The sequence below is a fragment of the Strix aluco genome, chromosome 11 (assembly GCF_031877795.1).
Source record: "Strix aluco isolate bStrAlu1 chromosome 11, bStrAlu1.hap1, whole genome shotgun sequence".
NCBI lineage: Eukaryota > Metazoa > Chordata > Aves > Strigiformes > Strigidae > Strix > Strix aluco.
Genome location: NC_133941.1, coordinates 4,883,941 through 4,903,477, shown reverse-complemented (window position 1 = coordinate 4,903,477; position 19,537 = coordinate 4,883,941). Strand labels below are relative to the sequence as shown.

The window sequence follows — 19,537 nt, the reverse complement described above, 5'->3', positions numbered from 1 at the left end:
AAAACCTTTACTGTCGTTTTCAGAAAAAGGTAATGAACTGTGCTTGTAAGAGTAAGGTAAATACTGAGGTCTTTATGTACAAACCTGTTTCCTTTTCTGCCTTTTACACTGATACTCTATGTATCATCCTCTGACAGTCTAAGGGTATTCACCACATGGTACCTTTGGAGTGGGCCCTCTGTCCACTCAGGCAACCAGCATTCTGAGAAACCATCACGCCCACAGTACATATACCTCACACACCTGGGATTTAGCTCACTCAGTCTGTCCTTTCCCTGTAGCTTATGATTGCAACATAGGCTGAGTTATAAAATCAGTAAGGTCAATTCATAACATAAACAATCAATAGGCTTTCTCTTAAGCTAGTGCATCAGTACTAGCCTTCCCCCCCCTTTAATATCATTCTTGGAATTATGAACCAGTTAGCCTTCTGAGATGTGCTTTCTTCTCAAAATTGATATGTCAGCTCTCCTTTTTGCATATCACATATTTTTACAGTATCAAATTCATCCAGTCCAGATCTTTTGTCGAAGGAATACATGACATAAACCGTGGAAAACTAAACAAATCTTTTATGGCTGTAGGGCAGCATTCTAAATAGTTACCTCTCATATTTTATAGAATAGGTCAGTTTTCTCCTGCTTGGTTACCTGCTTTACATATAAGTTGCATAATAAACATATAGAGGAGGTAAAGAGAAGAGGCATAAAGCTTATATAACCAGTTTCTTCCTTCGCTTATGTCCATGGGGGTGATTTCAATCACATCATCAATCTGTGTTTTCGGGCTAGAGACATTGTGCAAAGTGACAAAACCTGGGGTTAGAAAGGTCCTAAATGTTCTCAAGGCTGTACAAAATGAATTCTTAAGAAGAAAATTCTGTCTTCCTGAATGGCATAAAAGCTGCTTTACTTAGTGCAGAAGTTGGGGAAGGTGCAAATTTGTGTGAAGTTCAGTATCTTTGTAGATTTATCTGCTACATGTTCAGTATATTAACTCAACATAGAATAGTGCCATTTTTTTATGTGAGGAAACATGCTCCCAAGGTTTTATACTTGTTGTTTCTTGCAATTCTCAAATTTGACCTGGCTAAGAAATTTAGGCAAGAATTTGAAATAATTGAACATAGAATGGACAAAGTTGAAGAAAGCTGAAGAAAACCTGTCTCAATATAGCTCTTACAACAATTATAACACTTCACGTCTCTTGTGTAAACTGAGTATCTTCAGTTACCAAAAATATTTGTGTAAAAAATACATTGAGGAATTTCATTGTTCCTTAGTTTCAAACCACAAAACTGGCATATTTGAAAGAAAAGTTTCCCAGTATCAGGAGACAAAGATTGGTCTTTGCTCATTCAAAGTACATTGTTAACCATCTAAAGAATTACCTAATTTATTTAGTCTGTACTGATTAACTTCATTCTTGATGGAGACAGCTGCTATTGCATGTGATGACAAACGAGACTCCCTGCTATGCCGCAAAGTTTTCTGACTAAATTGGCTGGTTTCCTACTAGCCTCAACGGCCACAGAGAGCAAGGAAAAAAAAAAAAAAAAAAAAAAAACCAGATGAAAGACAGACCCCTAATGAGTTAGAAAAATGTTAACAGTTCCCAGAATTTTTCCTTCATCTTTACCAGTTATCTGAGGGATTGTAATTTAGGGCTTACTTTGTGTTTTTATTTTTTTTGCTGTTCCTAACATTTGAATTCAAATTATCAAGCTGTGTTGATTTGAAAATTGGTGTTTATATTCAATTTATTGTATTGTACGCTATGACACATGTCTATGAACCTACATCAATTAACCAGTTCATTTTCAAGATATGAGTGTTGTTTCAATTATCCTTTTGAAATTTTATTTGTGGCATGCTGTAATTATACCTTGCACATATATTTTGTAAAGTTTCCCATTGAACTGAGAAACTGCATTGTGTTCACAAAACCCAGTTTGTTGTGTTCGCTGTATTAAGCATGCTGTGAAAGCTTGTCCCTGGTGCTCAAAATGTAAATTGGACATAGCTAATTGCATCTACTGCCGGTGATCATGTTCAGCGAGTGCAGATTTCTGGAGGGAAATATGCCTACGCTTCTCCTCATGCTTAGATATAACTGTGAGTCCTCCTTCAGATATGCTTTATTATTGGCAGGGTTAGACTTCATTGCCAGTGCTTCTTATGAGAAACAAAAACATTTTGTACTCTACTTGCTGATATAAACCTGGAAATGTTTTTCTGTGTTGGATGCAGAATACTTCTCATTACTTTCTGTGCAAAAACCACTTCCCAAAATCTTACGTGATGAAACTCTATCCTTAAAGTAACATTACACTCTTACGCTGTTTGTAGATTCTTTCAGTCAAGAGAGAGGTACAACACGTAACGTAAAGAGAGGCTGCAGTTCTGTGGTCAGCAGCTGCAGCTGCTGAGGTAGTGAAGAGGAAAGTTCATAAAAGGATGTGGTGCTCTTCTTGAAAATACAGAATCGTTTGTGGATGCCTTGTGGGTGCAGTCACGGGAAATGCACAGGGTGTAAACTCAGCAGACATCTGGTGATGACAAGCTACCAGAGAGGAATTAATGACTGGCTTCACAGAAGGGGCTGTTTTGGTTAGATGCAGTATCATTGTTACTCTGCCAAAAACATGAATACTGTTCCCGGTTTTGAGGAAAAGAGAAATGACTAATAGTGATTTAGAAGAAACAGCCAATTGGTCTTAAAGAAGTAGTTGTTGAGTTGACCAGTGGATAATACATTGTGGCTTGAAGAAAATACTTAGTGAGAGCAAACCTGCATCACAGTAATAAAGAAGTAGCCATGAAACTGTATTAATGCCGAAGACCCAGCCTCCTTAAAATAGTGGTAATCCAGCACAGTATATTCTTGGGATTCCATCTAAATAAAACCAACAAAAGATAGCTTTAGGATTGAACATTAACAGAAGGAAACAGTGAAAACTTCTTACAAAAGTCCCATGATGCTTTGCTGCTTTTCTGATGGTTACACACTAAGGTCTCTTCTCAGAGATGTTTGAGGATTGTGAATAATTTCACTGAGAAAGAAGCAATAGACACACACTTTAAATCTCAGAACATAGCAGAAACAGACCATAAGAAGAATCACCTTGTTACATGAAGGATGACAAAACTGCAAGATTTTGATATACTAATACCATTGTTACTTCTTCCGAACTACTGTGTTCCTATTTCTTGGATACACACAAATATTAAGACAAAAGGCAGAAGAAAGTTTGTTTGAAAATACATGCTATGTAACATCACAGCTCTAGGACTTGTAATTTAAGATAAAAATAGTTTCCTGGTGGAAACCACAGAATTCACTGAAAAATAAACTACAATTCCCATGCATCACAGAGCCAGATATCTCATGTATCATTTTGCAGGTAAAACAGCTTTTATAAGGACTTGACTTACTGAAACTGTGAGATTGCCAAAGATGAGATGTTAAGGGCTCATGCTGCTGCTAAGGATTAGAGGGAGAAAAAATTTTGGTTTTGCATAAGTATAAAGCAGCTCAGTATAATGGAACAAAGTGAACTCTCCCATCGAAAAATAAACAGTAGTGAGCTAAAAGAATGTTTTCCTGGGAACTCTACATGGCTTTTCTTCAAGAGGAGATTTCATGCTCAGTTGAATGTTAGAAGCAGATTATCTAGAAACATGCTTCACTTTTGCTTAGGTATTGCATTTGTTTTTCTCTGTTAATAACGGAATATTAAATCTATTTTCTGGTGAGCAAAGGCTTCTGCTGTAGCAACAGCCCACCTCTTCATGTGCTTTTTACATATTTTAACAGTTGTAAGTATTTATGTAACACATAATCTCTGGTTACAGACAGAGGTTTCAGTGTTAGAAACGGAGAATTATGACTAGATCTATTCAAACAGATTAGGATTTGCAGTTTGTTTTCAACACTGTGGAATAACATTGAGAGGTTTTTTTTTCCTTTGTTGGTTTTAAAACTTTCTGACATATTTAAGCAGATTTTCTGATGTGCTGCTCTACTGAAGTCTCAATTATTTCCAGCATATACTTCAGTACAGTGTTTGTTTTCATAGTATCACAAGCATGTGCCTGGGACAACAAAACAGTCTTAATTTTTTATCTTTGTTTGCAGACCTCAAAATAATGGAATCATAGGACTGTAGAACGGTTTGGTTTTGGAAGGGACCTTAAAGATCATCTAGTCCCAACCCCCCTGCCACGGGCAGGGACACCTTCCACTAGCCCAGGTTGCTCAAAGCCCCATCCAGCCTGGCCTTGAACCCTTCCAGGGAGGGGGCAGCCACAGCTTCTCTGGGCAACCTGTGCCAGTGCCTCACCACCCTCACTGTAAGGAATTTCTTCCTTCTGTCTAATCTAAATCTACCCTCTTTCAGTTTAAAACCATTACCCCTTGTCCTATCCCTACACCCCTGATCAAGAGTCCCTCCCCACCTTTCCTGTAGCCCCTTTAAGTACTGGGAGGCCGCTCTAAGGTCTCCCCAGAGCCTTCTCTTCTCCAGCTGAACCCCCCCAACTCTCTCAGCCTGTCCTCACAGGGGTGTGCTCCAGCCCCCCCGAGCATCTTCGTGGCCTCCTCTGGCCCTGCTCGAGCAGGTCTGTGTCCTTCTGATGTTGGTGTCCCCAGAGCTGGACACAGCACTGCAGGGGGGGGTGGAGCAGAGGGGGAGAATCCCCTCCCTCGCCCTGCTGGCCACACTGCTCTGGATGCAGCCCAGGACACGGTTGGCTTTCTGGGCTGCGAGCGCACATTGCTGGCTCATGGTCAGTTTTCAATCCACTGATACCCCCAAGTCCTTCTCCTTGGGGCTGCTCTCAATCCAGTCATGGCCCAGCCTGTGTTTGTGCTTGGGATTGACCCGACCCATGGGCAGGACCTTGCCCTTGGCCTTGTTGAACCTCATGAGGTTCACACGGTCCCACCTCTCCAGCCTGTCCAGGTCCCTCTGGATGGCACATCCCTTCCCTCCAGCGTGTAGACCGCACCACACAGCTTGGTGTCATCAGGGAACTTGATGAGGGTGCACTCAACCCCGCTGTCCGCGTCTCCAACAAAGATGTTAAACAGCGCCAGTCCCAACACCCACCTCTGAGGAATTATACATGTCATACCCCTCCACAAAAAGAGGGAACGTTTACTAACAGTATTTTACAATAGCAAGTAACAAGGGACAACACCAATAAAAGGATAAATTATCATATTTTCATACGGGTGTGATGAGCACATCATCTCACACAGTACCCCTTGATTTGAATGGAGTTTCATCTGCAAATGGCAGTGTAAGTGTCTATATAGAAGTCTGATGGTCTTTTCTTCTACTAGTGATATAGTCTCCTTAACAATTAATGGCAGTAAAGCATGTCATGAAGGGAAAAGTAAGGTTCTTACAGGATGGGATGACCAGAAAAGTCAAATAACTTAAAGGCAGCAAGGTGATGCAGATTAGGCTGTTGAAGAGACAGACTTCACTGTCTTCATTTTCCTTAATGACAAATTAAGTCAATTTGGGGAAACAGAGCTGCTGCTACTTGCCTGCTGTACTATTATATATTAACTCAGTTCAGTGAGATCAATAAAACTTGAGGAAAACTACCAAATCAGTGCAAGGTGATAAAATCAATGCACAACTGTAATGTCATTAAAAACAGTAGGACTTCATGCGAGGACTTCAGGAAAGTATGAAGGATTGTCTAGAGTCAAAAATTACTACACAGAAATCAGCATTTCAATGACCTGGTAATTTGAGGGCAAGGTCTGTCTGCCAGCCAGAACGCAACTGCACAAGATAATCATTAAGAAATATACAAAAGTGATGCTGTGATAGCAAAATCCTTCACTTGTACTAGATATGGGAATTGTACACCCTGTATTTGTATTTGCTTTTGTAAACAAAATGAGGGCTTTGTATGTTTCTCAGGATCAAGTGGATATAGGAAGAGCAGCCAGTACTGGATTATCAGTTGCATAATCCTAGAAGACAGGTGTATGCCCCGTAAAAGGGACATATCTGGGGTAGCTTTGCAGACAACTGACACGAGGGAGCTGTCACTGTGCACTGTCACAAAGGGCTGGCAAAATGTTTAACAGCAGGGGGAATTAATGCTGTCACTTCAGCACGGAGTGATATTTGGGATTAGGCAGGGGACTTCGCTGTATGGAAGTACAGATACTGAGGCATTATCCACAGCAGTGGCATCAAACGGCAATCTTGGCTCTCTGTTGGCATTAAGTAATAATGACACTTGATACCATATTCATGCATTTGTGACAACAATATCTTCAATATGAGTGTACAGGATAAGCTATGATACTTGCAGTACTGGTCATTATTTGTGGCAGTATTCACTAATATGGCAATAAGAGAGCTTTGCATTAATCCTCTGGCTCCAGAAAATACATCAAACTTGTCTTCCATTTGTTATACTCATTTCCTTTAGAATATAAAATAAAAGTTCAAGGTTTGGGCTTGAGCCCAGCGTACCTGATCGCCTGAAGCACTGGAATAACAGTCACATTCAGCAACTTCATTCCTGTACAGTGGATATACATAAAAGTAGCTGTGTAAGAGAGATTTCTTAGATACCAGTCTGAAAATGAACTCTGCTACAAACAAAAGGCCCACTAGAAACTTGGCTTTCTACTGTCAGACCTTGTCTACACTAAAAAAAGCTCAGCCCAACTGAAGTAAAGCAAGTTACTAACCATGTATTTTTCCTTTTGGAAAGGGGTGGAGGGAGAAATAATGGCAAAAGCTAATCACAGTGCTGGATGCATTGCTGCTGCAAAGTGCCTTGTATGAACTGAGGAGCACCAATGTCCACGTTTGTGCCAGGGAATTCAACAGGGACACGATCACTGCCTGCACTCAGGCAGGGGGGGGGGGTTAAAGTCTCACTACATAGAAACTAAAAGCCACACAAGAAGAAAGGAAAATTGATGGTAAGTGTTGCAACTGTCTCCAGTGTGGGGCAAAAACAGATACCTGGGTCACAGCATAAGCATGGGGCACACACCATGACGCTACTTTCCCTACTTGTAACGCTGAGCCAAGGGGCACCTCCACACAACTGGTGAGACTTTTCCCTCCCGACTCGCTTCGGGCACAGCTGAACTCGGGCACAGCTTTTACCACCCGCAGCAGAGCCCCAGCTGCGCTCCTCGACTCACCAGCTGCAACTCGTCTCCTGAGGGCTGTAACCTAAAGCGCACCTGAGGCGCGTCCACCCCGCACCTGGACAGCGGAGCTGGGCGGGAAAACCGTCCCTCAGCCGCCCACACCCGCGCGCTGCCCGCCCCGGCGGCCATTACTAAAGTGGCGAACCCGCCCCTGGGCTGGTCCTGGTTCGCCCCTTTTCGCTGGAACCACGCATGCGCGGTAGGAGAGGGCGTGTAAGTTTCCATTTTGTGTTCCTTCTCTCTCCCTCCCTGCGTTGCTGAGCTTCCCAGCGGGGAGGTGGTGGCCGTTAAGGAGAGTGGGGTGGGCACCGCCGTGCTGGCCGCCGCCGCCTTTATCTCAGGGCTGTCGGGCGCTCCCTGAGGCAGCTGCCGCTGCCGCCGCGTTCTGTTTCCTTGGCCCTCGCTGCGCAGGGGCCGGGGCTGCTTCCCTGGCCCTTTTTTCCCCGCTTTTCCTCCCGGTTGGATGTTGGAGAAGCGTTCCGGGGGCATTTCACGCTAGTTTAGATGCTTTAGTTGGTGGGACCGCGTGGCCACCTCCCCGTGGCTTGGGGTTTGCGCTTGGCCGTGCCCGCGCGGAAGCGGCACCCTCACTGTTTTCTGGGGTGACCTTTTTCTGTTTTGTCCGTGCGTGGCTGCCTTTGGCCTCCCGCTGACCAGTGGGACAGGGGGAGAATCCGCTTTCGGGATGGAAATGCACTGGGTTAAAACAAACTAATCAATTTCCGTGCCCCAGCAAAACCAAAGCAGTCACTGCAACAACCTAGCTATGTTAGGATCACAGAGACTGGCTAATCACTTGAATTTCAATTTGTGTGTAAGGTAGTAACACTCAAAATAATTTTAGGTGGTTTACACACATTGTCCGAGCGGTCGATCTGGTGCTCACACCAGTTCACAAAGGATTTCAGCTGAATGTGGGTGACAACATGATACATATAGCAAAGGTAGTTCTGTCTTTCTAAGGATAGTATGTGTCCAAGGAACAGATTAATTTTGCAGGTTCTTAATAAGTCATTCAAGGGAAAGAGTAAAATCAGGATCGAGAATGAAAAAAAAAAAAAAATACTCGTTCTTGGTTCTAGAACTGAAAAAATGTGAGCTCAGGGATGTTCAGGTGAAAGTTACCTTTGAGACAAAAAGTAGCGAAGACTTAAATTATTTTTGTGGGATTTAATGTAATTAAAAATCTTAAATGATAACATTCTTAAAAAGAGGAAAGTACAAAGTTCAATTCAAAGAATAATTGCACACAATATGTCATCTGTAAGCAGTTTTTCGAGTAATTAATTTTCAGATGTTGGTGATTCAAGTAAGGCATTCCAGAGCATGTGCTAAGATCTTGGCTACTTAATTTTAAATTGAATCACTGAAATGTCTAATGGAAAAATGGTATTAAATACTTTGCCTTTTTCCTGAGGGCAAGATGTCTCTTATCTCTAATACATGGTAGGCCCCCTAATTTCATAACCTGCTTTCATATTTCCCCTCAAATGCATTTTTAGAAATTCTGAGTAGTTTTAAATCTTTGAATGACAGCAGAGTACCATTCCTATCTTTAAAAGTTACATTCTGCGTGCTGAAAAATTCTGCACATACACACTGCTTTTTTCCTGTGAGCGTTAGACATAGAGTGCTGGTAAAAGCTGAATTTAATTCACTTGTCAGTTCTGCCACTTACTATGAAACCTTTAGTTGTATTTCTTTCAGGTTGTTTATTTTTTTTCCCTTGTAAGATATTTGGGCAGAAATGTTGCTAGTTTCATTCAGTGTGAGCTGTTACATTTCCAAGTATAGCACTTCTGATGCAAGTTCTAATTAAATCTCTTCAAAATGTGCTGTTTGTAATAATGCTAATTTAATTGGTATTGTAGTCTTGAGAAAACTTAGAAGAATTAACACAGCAATATTGAAAACTGTGGAGCCTACTTGTTTTCATTTACTTATTTATTAAACAGGGTTTTTTTAGTTGAGTTCATTTTTCAGATGTCTGTGTTCAGCTTCTTACCATTTTCTTACCTTTGTTGTGGTTTATTTCTCAGTCTCTGAGCGCATTGGGAAGATTGTGTAAAACTAAGGCTGTAGTAACAGTAAAATATTTTAGATTGACAGCCTTTGAATTGTGTGTTTACAGTTTCTGTTGACTTCACTAGTGACCAAGTTAGTATTTTTACATGTTGGGAAAATTGGAGGATATGGCAGTGATATTGGAAACAATGGCTTGGGTAACTCCTATAACTTAATGTTGAGCATGGGATTATCCACTTGTCTTGTGTATTACAACTGTGTACATATTTTATAGGATTTGCCTTTTTACAGTTACAATGTGTAATCCTCTCATATTCATTTTGTCATCTGTCACACGAATCCTTTTGTGAATTTGCAGTAAATAGAATTATTCAGTTTTATACATGTCAAAGTCATTCTTCTCCAGTGTCTGCAGCTTTGTTTGTCAATTAAGTTTATTTATATAATTTTATGTATTTACAATTTTGTCTATTTCTGCAAAAGTTAAAAATATTGCCACTTTTCAACCTTGTCAACTGATTTGTGTATAGAATGTCATTAGTGTGTATATAAACAGCTTCAGACAAATTGGTAATGTTTACTACAGAGGCCCAAATGTTGATGTATTAGGTCTGCAAGAAAACTGTTGTTGACTTGTAAAGCTCAAACTCTAATACTAGAATGATTTTGAAATGCAAATTGATGATATCCAAATAATTTGGTGCTATGTAGATAATGTTTTGTGCATTAGGATTAATTGCTTTTAAGTGGAACTTAGGTTGACCAGTATCATCCATATTTTCTCCTTTTTTTTTTTTTTTAAATAATAGCTTAAATGACTTGTTAGCCTTACTATAGATTCTTCACACTTACATTTAAATTATTTTTACAGGGCTACATGTTTTTGTTGCTTTGTTATTTCCATAAGCTTTAGGGGAAGATGGACGTTTTAAAGATGGTCTTCATAAATTATGTTCATTGTTCTTGTGTTTCTCTACTACACCAGTAATTTATCAAAAAAATCGGATATGTTTGGCACAATATGTTCTTTGTGCATCCTTGTAGTTTATAACTTTTGTTTTCTGAGTGCAATGTTAAAATGTGTATGTAATTGGATTTTTTTATCTTTTTTTAAAAAAAAAGGCCTAACCACATCTGGGTTCCTTTGGGTGGTTGAGTCTACGTGAGAGAAGTAAGATTGTCCCTAAAGCTACAGGATAATTCTGAATAGCCATCGTAAATACTCAATTCAGAATTTGAAGCCTTTAACTTCTGAGTGTGTGTAAGTTTTTATAGTGACGTAGTTATCTCTTTGCATAATAATGTGCACATAAAGTAAGGATAAGATTGGGTTGTATGAGAAGCAGCTACCTAATATTCAGGATTTAGAAAGCTTTACTGGTTAGTAAAAATGACACTTGTGTTAGTTGAACTCGATTCCTATGCTTTTTTTGGTTGTATATGTAAGCTGGATCTAGTCCTGTTTATGACTAACCCGTCACTTCTTATGTTGATGCAGCCTTATTGGTGAGTGTGCAATTAAAATTTGCTTGTTCACTCAAAAGCCAATAAGTGATTCAGCTGCTGAAAGAGCTACTGCAGAAGTCCTTAATTAAGATGAATTCCCCCTCCCCTCCCTTAAATTTCAAGACAGTATGTTAATTTTATTCCTACAAGGAACAGATTGGAGAGTTCTTTTTACAAAGAGCATTCCTCTACAATTGCTTAGATTCTGAGAAGGAATCCTGCACTACAAAAGGACCCTAAACGGAGGTTCAATGCAATGTAATCCCTCAGGGAGATGTATCGGAGAGGGAGGGCTGAGGTTACCTTCAGAGAGGAGCAGCTATATAGATAGATTCCTGCAGATGGCTGTGGTAAGAGGGAAGATAAGACTGGTTTTGAGTGCATTGGACTTCGTTATTTTGAAAAATACCACCCCACCCCCAAAAGCTGAAATCATTAACATAAGAAATCCTATAGCTAGACAGCACAATGTCTTGAAGGTCTATTTTCTCTTGTTTCACCTGTCTTCAGGTGAAGTACAGAAGATATACGTTACACACTTCGTGAACATTTTCATGGATATTCAGTTTTAGTTATGTTGATCTTGTGCTATTATTGTGATATTCCACCAGAAGTGGATATCATTTTGCTGAATTTCAAGGTTTGGGACAGTAATCAGATGATTCATTAGTTATATTTTAATAGACTTATTATCTATACTCAGGCAGAGAATTTGCTTTGATCGGCAAATGGAGCATTAAGGAATCATCCTTAGTCTGGTTAAACTTTAGCTTGAGGTGGTGTTGAAGTGGAGCTTGATCAGCATAGCAATTATTCAAATATAGGAGAACTAGCGTTCTGGAGGCACATATTGCAGTAATCAGATTATCGTAATTGTGGACAGTATGTTACTGACATTTCTAAGGAAATGCTTTGTTGACCAGACTCCTTTTCACTGCATTAATTAGAATTTTCTTTTTCTTCTCGTCTTATTTCTTACATATGAATGGTGTCACAGACCCAACAGAGTTTGAAAAAAGCAAGTTTTCATAATGAATAGACAAAACAGATAACACTATTTTTGAACTTAATTTTTCTTTTTTGACACTTTGTCCTTGTTAAAGTCAGCTGCTGATACTGGACCTTTCCACTCGTTGTTGCTTTTTGAGATCTTACAAGATTGCTTCAGCTTGCTTCTGCCAGTTCTGTTTAAGTTAGGTTAGTTCTGTTGAGTTAGGTTTCATCTCTTTTGGAGCAGAAGACTGGCAAGATAGCGTTCTGATGTATGTTTCACAGAATCATTTAGGTTGGAAAAGACCTTGAAGATCATCTAGTCCAAACATTTCAAGTGAGATGTTCTCCTTGCAAGTATTTGTAATGAAGACCAAGGAGTATAGAAAGTGTATTTTAAAATACTTAAGGTAAAAGTAAATTAGGGCACTGACTCCTGTTAAAAAAAAAAGGGGGGGGGGGGGGTGTGGAAAAGAGTTTGGGAGTACATGTAGCTGTATAAATAGTGGTGTATGTCTGTTGGCCCTGGTGCCACTCTTCTGGCAGGAATCCCTAGATTACAGTTTATTCTTGATTTATACACAGCACAGAAATGGTGATTGTGTTGAAAGGATTCACAATACTGGTTTGTCTTCATGTAAGTGAAAGCTTTTGAACAGTAATGTAGAACTGTCTTCTCCAGAAGAGCTGCAGATCCCATGGATCTTAGAAAAACTGCACAGAAACCCACAGTCCTGTCAGATGGAGGGGAAAAAAAAAAAAAGGCAAAAGAAACATGTAGGAATCACTTAAAATAATTATCAGTGTTGGTATTTGCTGAAAATCAAATAGATTATCGTGGCCAGAAGCCCTGGTAATTTTTGCTTTCTGTTTCTTCTTAGAAGAAACTTGGAAAGGTCAGACATATTTCAGTGGTCACCAGTGAATAGATGGGCAAAATGTAGACCTTGGGCAGATCATGTCTAGCAAGGAGATGACTTAATGAGTTCAGGATAGGTCATTGATAGCTCATATCTGGTTTTCCTATATTAAAAAGCAGATATGTTGTACACTATATTTCCTTTGGGGATAAAGGGTTATCCTTTGTGCCATGAGAAACAAGAGTATCCTTGGATGGTAGAGAAGTTTCAATAGTGCCAAATCCGATTCTTCAAAAACAAACCTTCATTCCCAAACATGTAAAATTACAGTAGAAATATTCAAAATAATATAGTGCTCCTAAAGGCCTACTCTTTTTAGAAGTGGTGTGGTTACTCTAGTACTAAACTTGAAAAATGTAAATAGGCTTTGGTAAAAGAGCTATTTTTAACCTTGTGGGCTTTTAAAGAGAATGTTCTAATTGTGAGATGTAAATAAACCTTTTGATTTCTATCAGAATGTGTGCTTTTCCTCTCATCAATTTTCACTGCAATACTGAATATTCCCAGTATAGCTCATCCGATTTGCAATGTAATGCAACCAACTCAGCAACTACATTTATCAGCTTCACGTTTCTAGATACTCCAAAATATGGATTTTCTATATTGGCACTGCAGCTCTGCCTGTTACATTATCAAAATAATGCTGTGGCTTAGTGCATGAATAGTCAAAACCATTTATATCAATTCTTTTAAACATAAATGTTTTTTAGCATTAGCATTTGCACAGATTTAGCAAGGTCTTAAGTTGCTAAAAATGTGATGTGTCTGGTAGGTACTGGCCTTGGAAGGGATTCTGTTGTTTAGAACTCATTGCCCACTGACTTGTTGGAATAGTTTACATATGTCATTTAATTTGTTTTCAAAATTGTTTCTGAAATGTTAGAGAATAAGGTGTTAAATTGGCATAGTGCTGACATCTGGCACTAAGTATGCATATTACTTGTCCTGTTCAATGGTATTATGCAAATACTGAAAATTAAGTACCTTCTAAACTGTGTTGCTGGATTTGTGTACAAGTCTTAACTGAGAACTAAGAGATAGTAAAGGCATGTTAGAAAGCGTGAGGTAACATACAAGGCTCAAATTTGCATTTAACTTGTATTAAGACTGGGAATCGGTGCTCTGTTAATAAAAACAATATCATGATTCCTTGAACTGATGGAAAGTGAGGTACTTCATAGCGTATTTGGATTTGGAAATAGCTTTTAAATGGCATTCATGCGTTATTATTTTTCTAAATGGTCACTAAACTGAGGTGGTGCAGGATTTTATGTTGTTTTCTGTTGTCAGTATTTTTTTCTTTTTGATGTTGTACCTGATTCTTACCACCTTCTTGATATTCCACTTTCAAAAAAAAAATCTTTAATTTTATATACTTTACCCATGATCTTTGGCATCTCAATGAATCAAAACCAGTATCTTCATTACATGCTTATTTAATATACAGTAGCAGAGCAACCAAGCTGACAGTCTTTAGATCCCTATGTGAAAGGACTTTGAAATTACACTTGCAAAGAAATGTATGTCTCCTTTTTATTTCTTGTGCTGGGACATCTCCTAATGATTTCAGGCTTTCAATCACTTTTTAGTGCATGTTGTGTTATTAAATATTTAAGAATTATATAGTTGTGATGAATACCATTTCAGAATAGCAGAATTTTATTCATTGCAGGGAAGTTTTCAGGTCAAACTTGACTTTAAAACATTCAATTTTAGTAGGAGGTGGGGGAAGGACAGAAGGGAGCTTGCCTAGATCTGAGGCTTATACATTTTTTTTTCATTCATATTTTTGACTAGGCAGATATTTTGATGAGGACAATGTGTAGTCTTGTTTAAAATATGATTAGGTTCATGTATTTATGGAAAAAAACAAAATATAGAGAAGCCCATCTCAAACAAAGACCTAGTAGTCCACACAATATTTCAGTAGAAAATTTTACTACCCTGGACTTCGGTCTCCATTGCTATGCAAGGGTTTATAGAAGTTTTATTTAAATTGTCATGAAACTACAGTGATAATATTTTTCTGTGAATTGTTTGTCAGACTATTGTGCCTGTTTGCGTGTTGCTGCATGCAGATTATCAACTAATATTTTTGGTTTAGTTGTCATTAGACTTGTGTAGGAGTAGTCTTTGCCTATTAAAAATATATATAATAGGTAGTATTAAATTTATATCATTTATATAATAAATTATTATAAGTTTATTGTAACTTGTTCTACTAGGTACTGAACTGGAAAAGGAAGAGTGTTCTTGGCAGATGGACACTAGCAATTAAACTGTTCAGTGTGGGATATTTAGTTGTTACTGGTCTGTAACTGTAACAACTCAGGATTAGCTTTTGTGGTTCTTATATAAGAGGATACTAGGTGCAGAATTTAAAACAGGAAACATTTAGTGGTGGGGTGTTCATGCAACACAGTGCAAAGAATCCTACTGTGGTTTTTGTTTTCAACTCAGGATACAATTTGAGGTACTCTAGCATTAGACAAAGTAGTGCATTTTAGTATAGATATTTTTATGGGAGTAGTCAAATAAATGAAAAAGGCTTTCTTAGGAAAACAAGTATTTTTAAAGGATTTGTGTGCCTAAAGATGTAGACAAGTGCTTTAAAATTTGAAAAGAAACTATCAAAGTAGTTTATTCTGTGTTTGGCAGGTATTTTTTCCTGTATTTTTCTAGTGTAATGTTAGTTTTTGAGGTACACTTAGCATGTATGTGAGTATTCTTTGTCTGTACATTGAAAATATGAAGGCAGCATTAGAAAAGATAAAATCACCCTATGTTATTCCTTGAACATTTTATTATAAGGCTCACATGTCAACTAGTTCTCAATTTTGTGTGTTGAGACTGTATAATGCAACTACCCATGACATTTTCCAATGTTCTAAGAAACTACCTACTATAGAGCTGTTAATTCACAAATACTTCTGTACTACACTACCTTATGAAAACATATGATGGAAACTTTGGGGCTGATGGTGATTACGTGATACTAAATCCTTTTCCTCTAAGTGTCAGAGGTTGGAATCCTGTTTTAACCATTCAGATTATAAGAATACATTGCTGAGACTGCTGTTGCCAGACCAAATGTGTTGCTGCTATGGTACTAGCATCTAGAAGGATATAACCATACCCGCAGTTGAAGCGGCTGTCAGTTCTGAAGCTGTGCTAGCATGGATTGAGTCTGTGTTGAAATGTTCAAAGTTCAGGGTGGGAAGGATAGCTTGACAATGGGAGTGAACTACACCTGTACTTGTAAGACTAACTTCTTGCTATGTAGATGCAAGAAATACTGAGATAGTGCTTGAGTCTGGATACAGGGGTCTGTCTAGAGACACTTGTGTAATCATTTAAGTGAGCCGTGATTAAAACCCCACAGTTTATAAGTTGCCTGCTAACCAACAGCATAAGCACTACTGCTTTTTTTAAGACAGTCTTATGAGATTCAACCACTACAAAAAGTAGGCCTTATTAACAGAAGCTTTCATTCCTTATTTTTATTTATTTTATTTTTAATAGCATAACCAGCTCAAGGAATTCCTGATCAAGCAAGTCCATATCAGCTGCTGGTTTCCTTTCCCATGTGTAATGCATTTGTTATCCTGGTACAGCTGTTTCTTGAATTGTGTGGTGAGTCAGACCACTGGAGACATCTGAGCAAATTGACTATACAAAAATGGGCTGTTTTCAACCTTGACAAACTTGAAGAGTTCATTGTTCCGTTCCAATTCATTGTACAGCCTACAGACAGTTCCTCACATGGGCTTATGCGAGATCTGGGGAGAAGTGGGAGCTGCTTTAGGTGGAAGAATTGCCAGCCTTACCATCCAGAAAATTATGCTTGGAAACACAGGGTAACTGAGTGCCTCAGCCTCTGAACCAGGTTTACTACTGCAGTAGTAGAGATGAAGTGCTGCTTTATTTGTGCATTCTCCCAACTGAGGTGAAAAGGAACAACTTCTAAACAGCCTTTTTGCACTAGTCACATCTGTGCAAATGCTTCTATAAATTCAACAGGTTCATTTAAACCAGTTTGATTGTCATCGGAAGTGCACTAGATAATCATTCATCTATTATTGGATTTCTCTGTTGAAAGGTGGCTGCTTCTTAGCTCTTAATGGCAGTGGGATGCTTACAGTCAGTTTGAGAGAAGCTGAATGCTGTAATTTCTTCGCAGATACTATTTACAGATTTTCAGCCATACAGGCCCTGCATCAAAACTGCAGTTGTTCAATATTAACATCAAACTGGGATGTGACCATGTTGTAATGGGGCAGCAGCTGAGTTGCATTGCTGTGCACAGAAGTACTGGCATAAAAATACATGTTAAATTATGTATTGGCATAAAAAAATTGTGCAGAAGGTCAGCCTAAAAATATATTTTATTAGTGTGTATTATGGACAGGTCATACAAGTTCTGCATTATAAGTTTAACTAGTCAAATAAAGCACGGGTAGATCGTTGGCCTACACTGTTAGTGGATCAACAGAGTTTTTCTTGGATACGCTTTACAAAGAGTTTTTCCCTATATACCTTTACAGCCAGCATAGTATATGGAATTAAAAGTTATTTAAAAAATCAGAATAAACACTGCCTCAAAGCCTGTTGCTTGAAATACGTGTGACTAAATATTTGGTGTTCCTATGAGAAACTTCTTATTTTATGCCTGACAGTTTAGGAGTGCTTATTATGAACTTAGTGTAAATGCCTACAGTGAAGTCTTGCCTCCCCCCACCCCTGGTTAAGATAGGTGTTGCTGTTCATGGTGTTTTCTGTTGAAAACAATGAAACATGTAATTGTCCATTTTGATTTTTAAGGATGTTAGAAAAAAAAACTTGAAAGCTGTAGCTGAAAAAAGAGAAAATCAATTTTAACTAATAATTAGATCAAGGCTGGGGTTTCTTCAGTCTAAATTTTCCTAAATTTGTTTTTAAAAAAAAAAGTCTTGAAGAAGAAAGAGCAGATTTTGACTGAATGAGCTTTTCCTGAAAGTGCAGTTGAACAGAGCATTGCTTCTCTTTATATGGTTTTTATAAGAACATTCTTTTTCCTTCAATGATGTGATTGAACTAATACTTTTTTCTACTAGAATCTGATGAGCATTCCATAGATTGGAACTTTAAGTGGAAACCGTAGTAATTGTACATACAGGCTTCCTTCTCCTTCCCCAAACAAAACTGGAATTTACCTTACAGCAGTGTGATAACTTCCATTTCATGTTAATAAATTGTAATGCAATAACAAAGTCACAAGTTAGTTCAATACTTATTTACAGGTTTTTTTTCAGCTCATTTAATTTTAAATTACTTTGAGTGTCTGGAAGTTGGGCCTTACTTCAGTTTCAGTTTCTCTAATGTTCATTTCCAAGTGCCAGGTCCTGTGTGACTCTGTTTGCAAGGTCAGAAAGCTTTACGTTGTCAGACTGTGTAAGTGTCTGTACACAGTGATCAGCTCCCTTCTCAACCTTCCTGATAAGCTGAATAAGTTAAACTCCTTATTAGGAAAAGATGAGGATTTCAGATAGCTGTGGCAAAAGACAACCTCTAGGATAAAATCCAGTGTGAGCGAAGGAGAGAGAAAAAGACCAAAATAGTCTGGCAGAAGAGGAATGTGATTGTTGCCATAATCAAAATGGGTTGGCTGGCTTACAACAAATTCAGATAATGAATCAGTGACACAGAAATGGTGTATTGCTGTTCTGGAAAACTGTCTTGTTTATGATCCCACCTTAACATGTGTTAGCCCTCAGCGATGCTTGTTTTCAAATGATTTATAAACTATTCTGTTGCTTATTGTCTCAGAGGCTGTATCAAATGCTGTTTGCTCTTAATGATGTGAGTGAATAAGGTGACTAAATTCTGTCTTTAGAAATACATTTGGCTCACGTTGTTGCTCATAGATATTACAGGGTAGTGGTTGTTCTGCAAGGAAACAGCCAATGTATAAAATTCATTTGTGAGATGTACATAATTACAAATTCATGTAGTTAACAGTATTTACTTTGCACTTCCTTCCTGTCTGTTCTCATATCTAAGTGGTTTGTTAAACTGAACATCTCCCTGTAAATGGTAAGAGGTTAATCTTAAAAACCAACTAGACTGCAGTAATTTCAACTAGTGCTGTCAGATTAAAGCCCATTATTTGACAAAGCTGTATTGTCCTATTACATCCCTCAAACAGAGTTTAGACTTGAGTAAATACTAAATTAATGAGGATCTCTGTTCTACTCACTGTTGTTCTTTTCTCAAAAGTACCAAAGCCAAACTTCAGCATTTTAAAAGTGTCTGTTCAGTTAGTTGTATTTTACTCTCATGCTGTTTTCCATCTTGGGCAGAAGAACCTTGTTGTCACTGTCAGTGTGGAAGGTCTAATCTGATGGAGGTTGCAGGATCTGAATCTGAACAGGACTTTCAGCCCTCCATGTTAACTCTCCTCACTTCATCAGGCATAAGTAGTACAACTACTTGCAATAAGCTGTTTTGGAGCTTGCATGAAGTATAAGGTTTCTTTCTTATTTTTTTTTCCCAAGTGTTACAAACAATAGTCAGCTTTGGTGGCTGATAAATCGTTTATAACTTGTGTAACATCTGTCCTTCCAGAAAGGAATGTATTGTCAGCTGGTTTCAATCAAGGCTGATTCGTGTATAGTTTTGAGAACTTCTGTTCTTTATAACTAGAGATTTTTACTAGTCAGCACTGCTTGTCAGATTATTTATGCTGCAAATCTTGATTTTTTTTTTTTTTACTCACTATCTCTAAAAATCAAAGATAATCAACAAAAATGAGAAGCTCTAAGTAGCTTACTGTATGCTAGATGATCAAGGAGGCAACTACTGACCACTCATACGAAACCCAATTTTAAAAATGTTTTTGTAATTTTTTTCTTTTAGGT

At 38.3% G+C, this 19,537-nt stretch overlaps 1 protein-coding gene across 3 annotated transcripts in view; it reads left to right on the top strand.

Annotated features, from left to right (window-relative positions):
• Nucleotides 1-7,370: 7,370 nt before the first annotated feature.
• The window catches only part of FHIT (fragile histidine triad diadenosine triphosphatase), a 620,171-nt gene continuing 608,004 nt past the window's right edge, over nt 7,371-19,537 (top strand). For all 3 annotated transcript variants that reach the window (XM_074835874.1, XM_074835877.1, XM_074835875.1), the window contains exon 1: nt 7,371-7,413. The gene's annotated coding sequence lies outside the window, so the exon portion shown is untranslated. The remainder of the gene's footprint in view (nt 7,414-19,537) is intronic.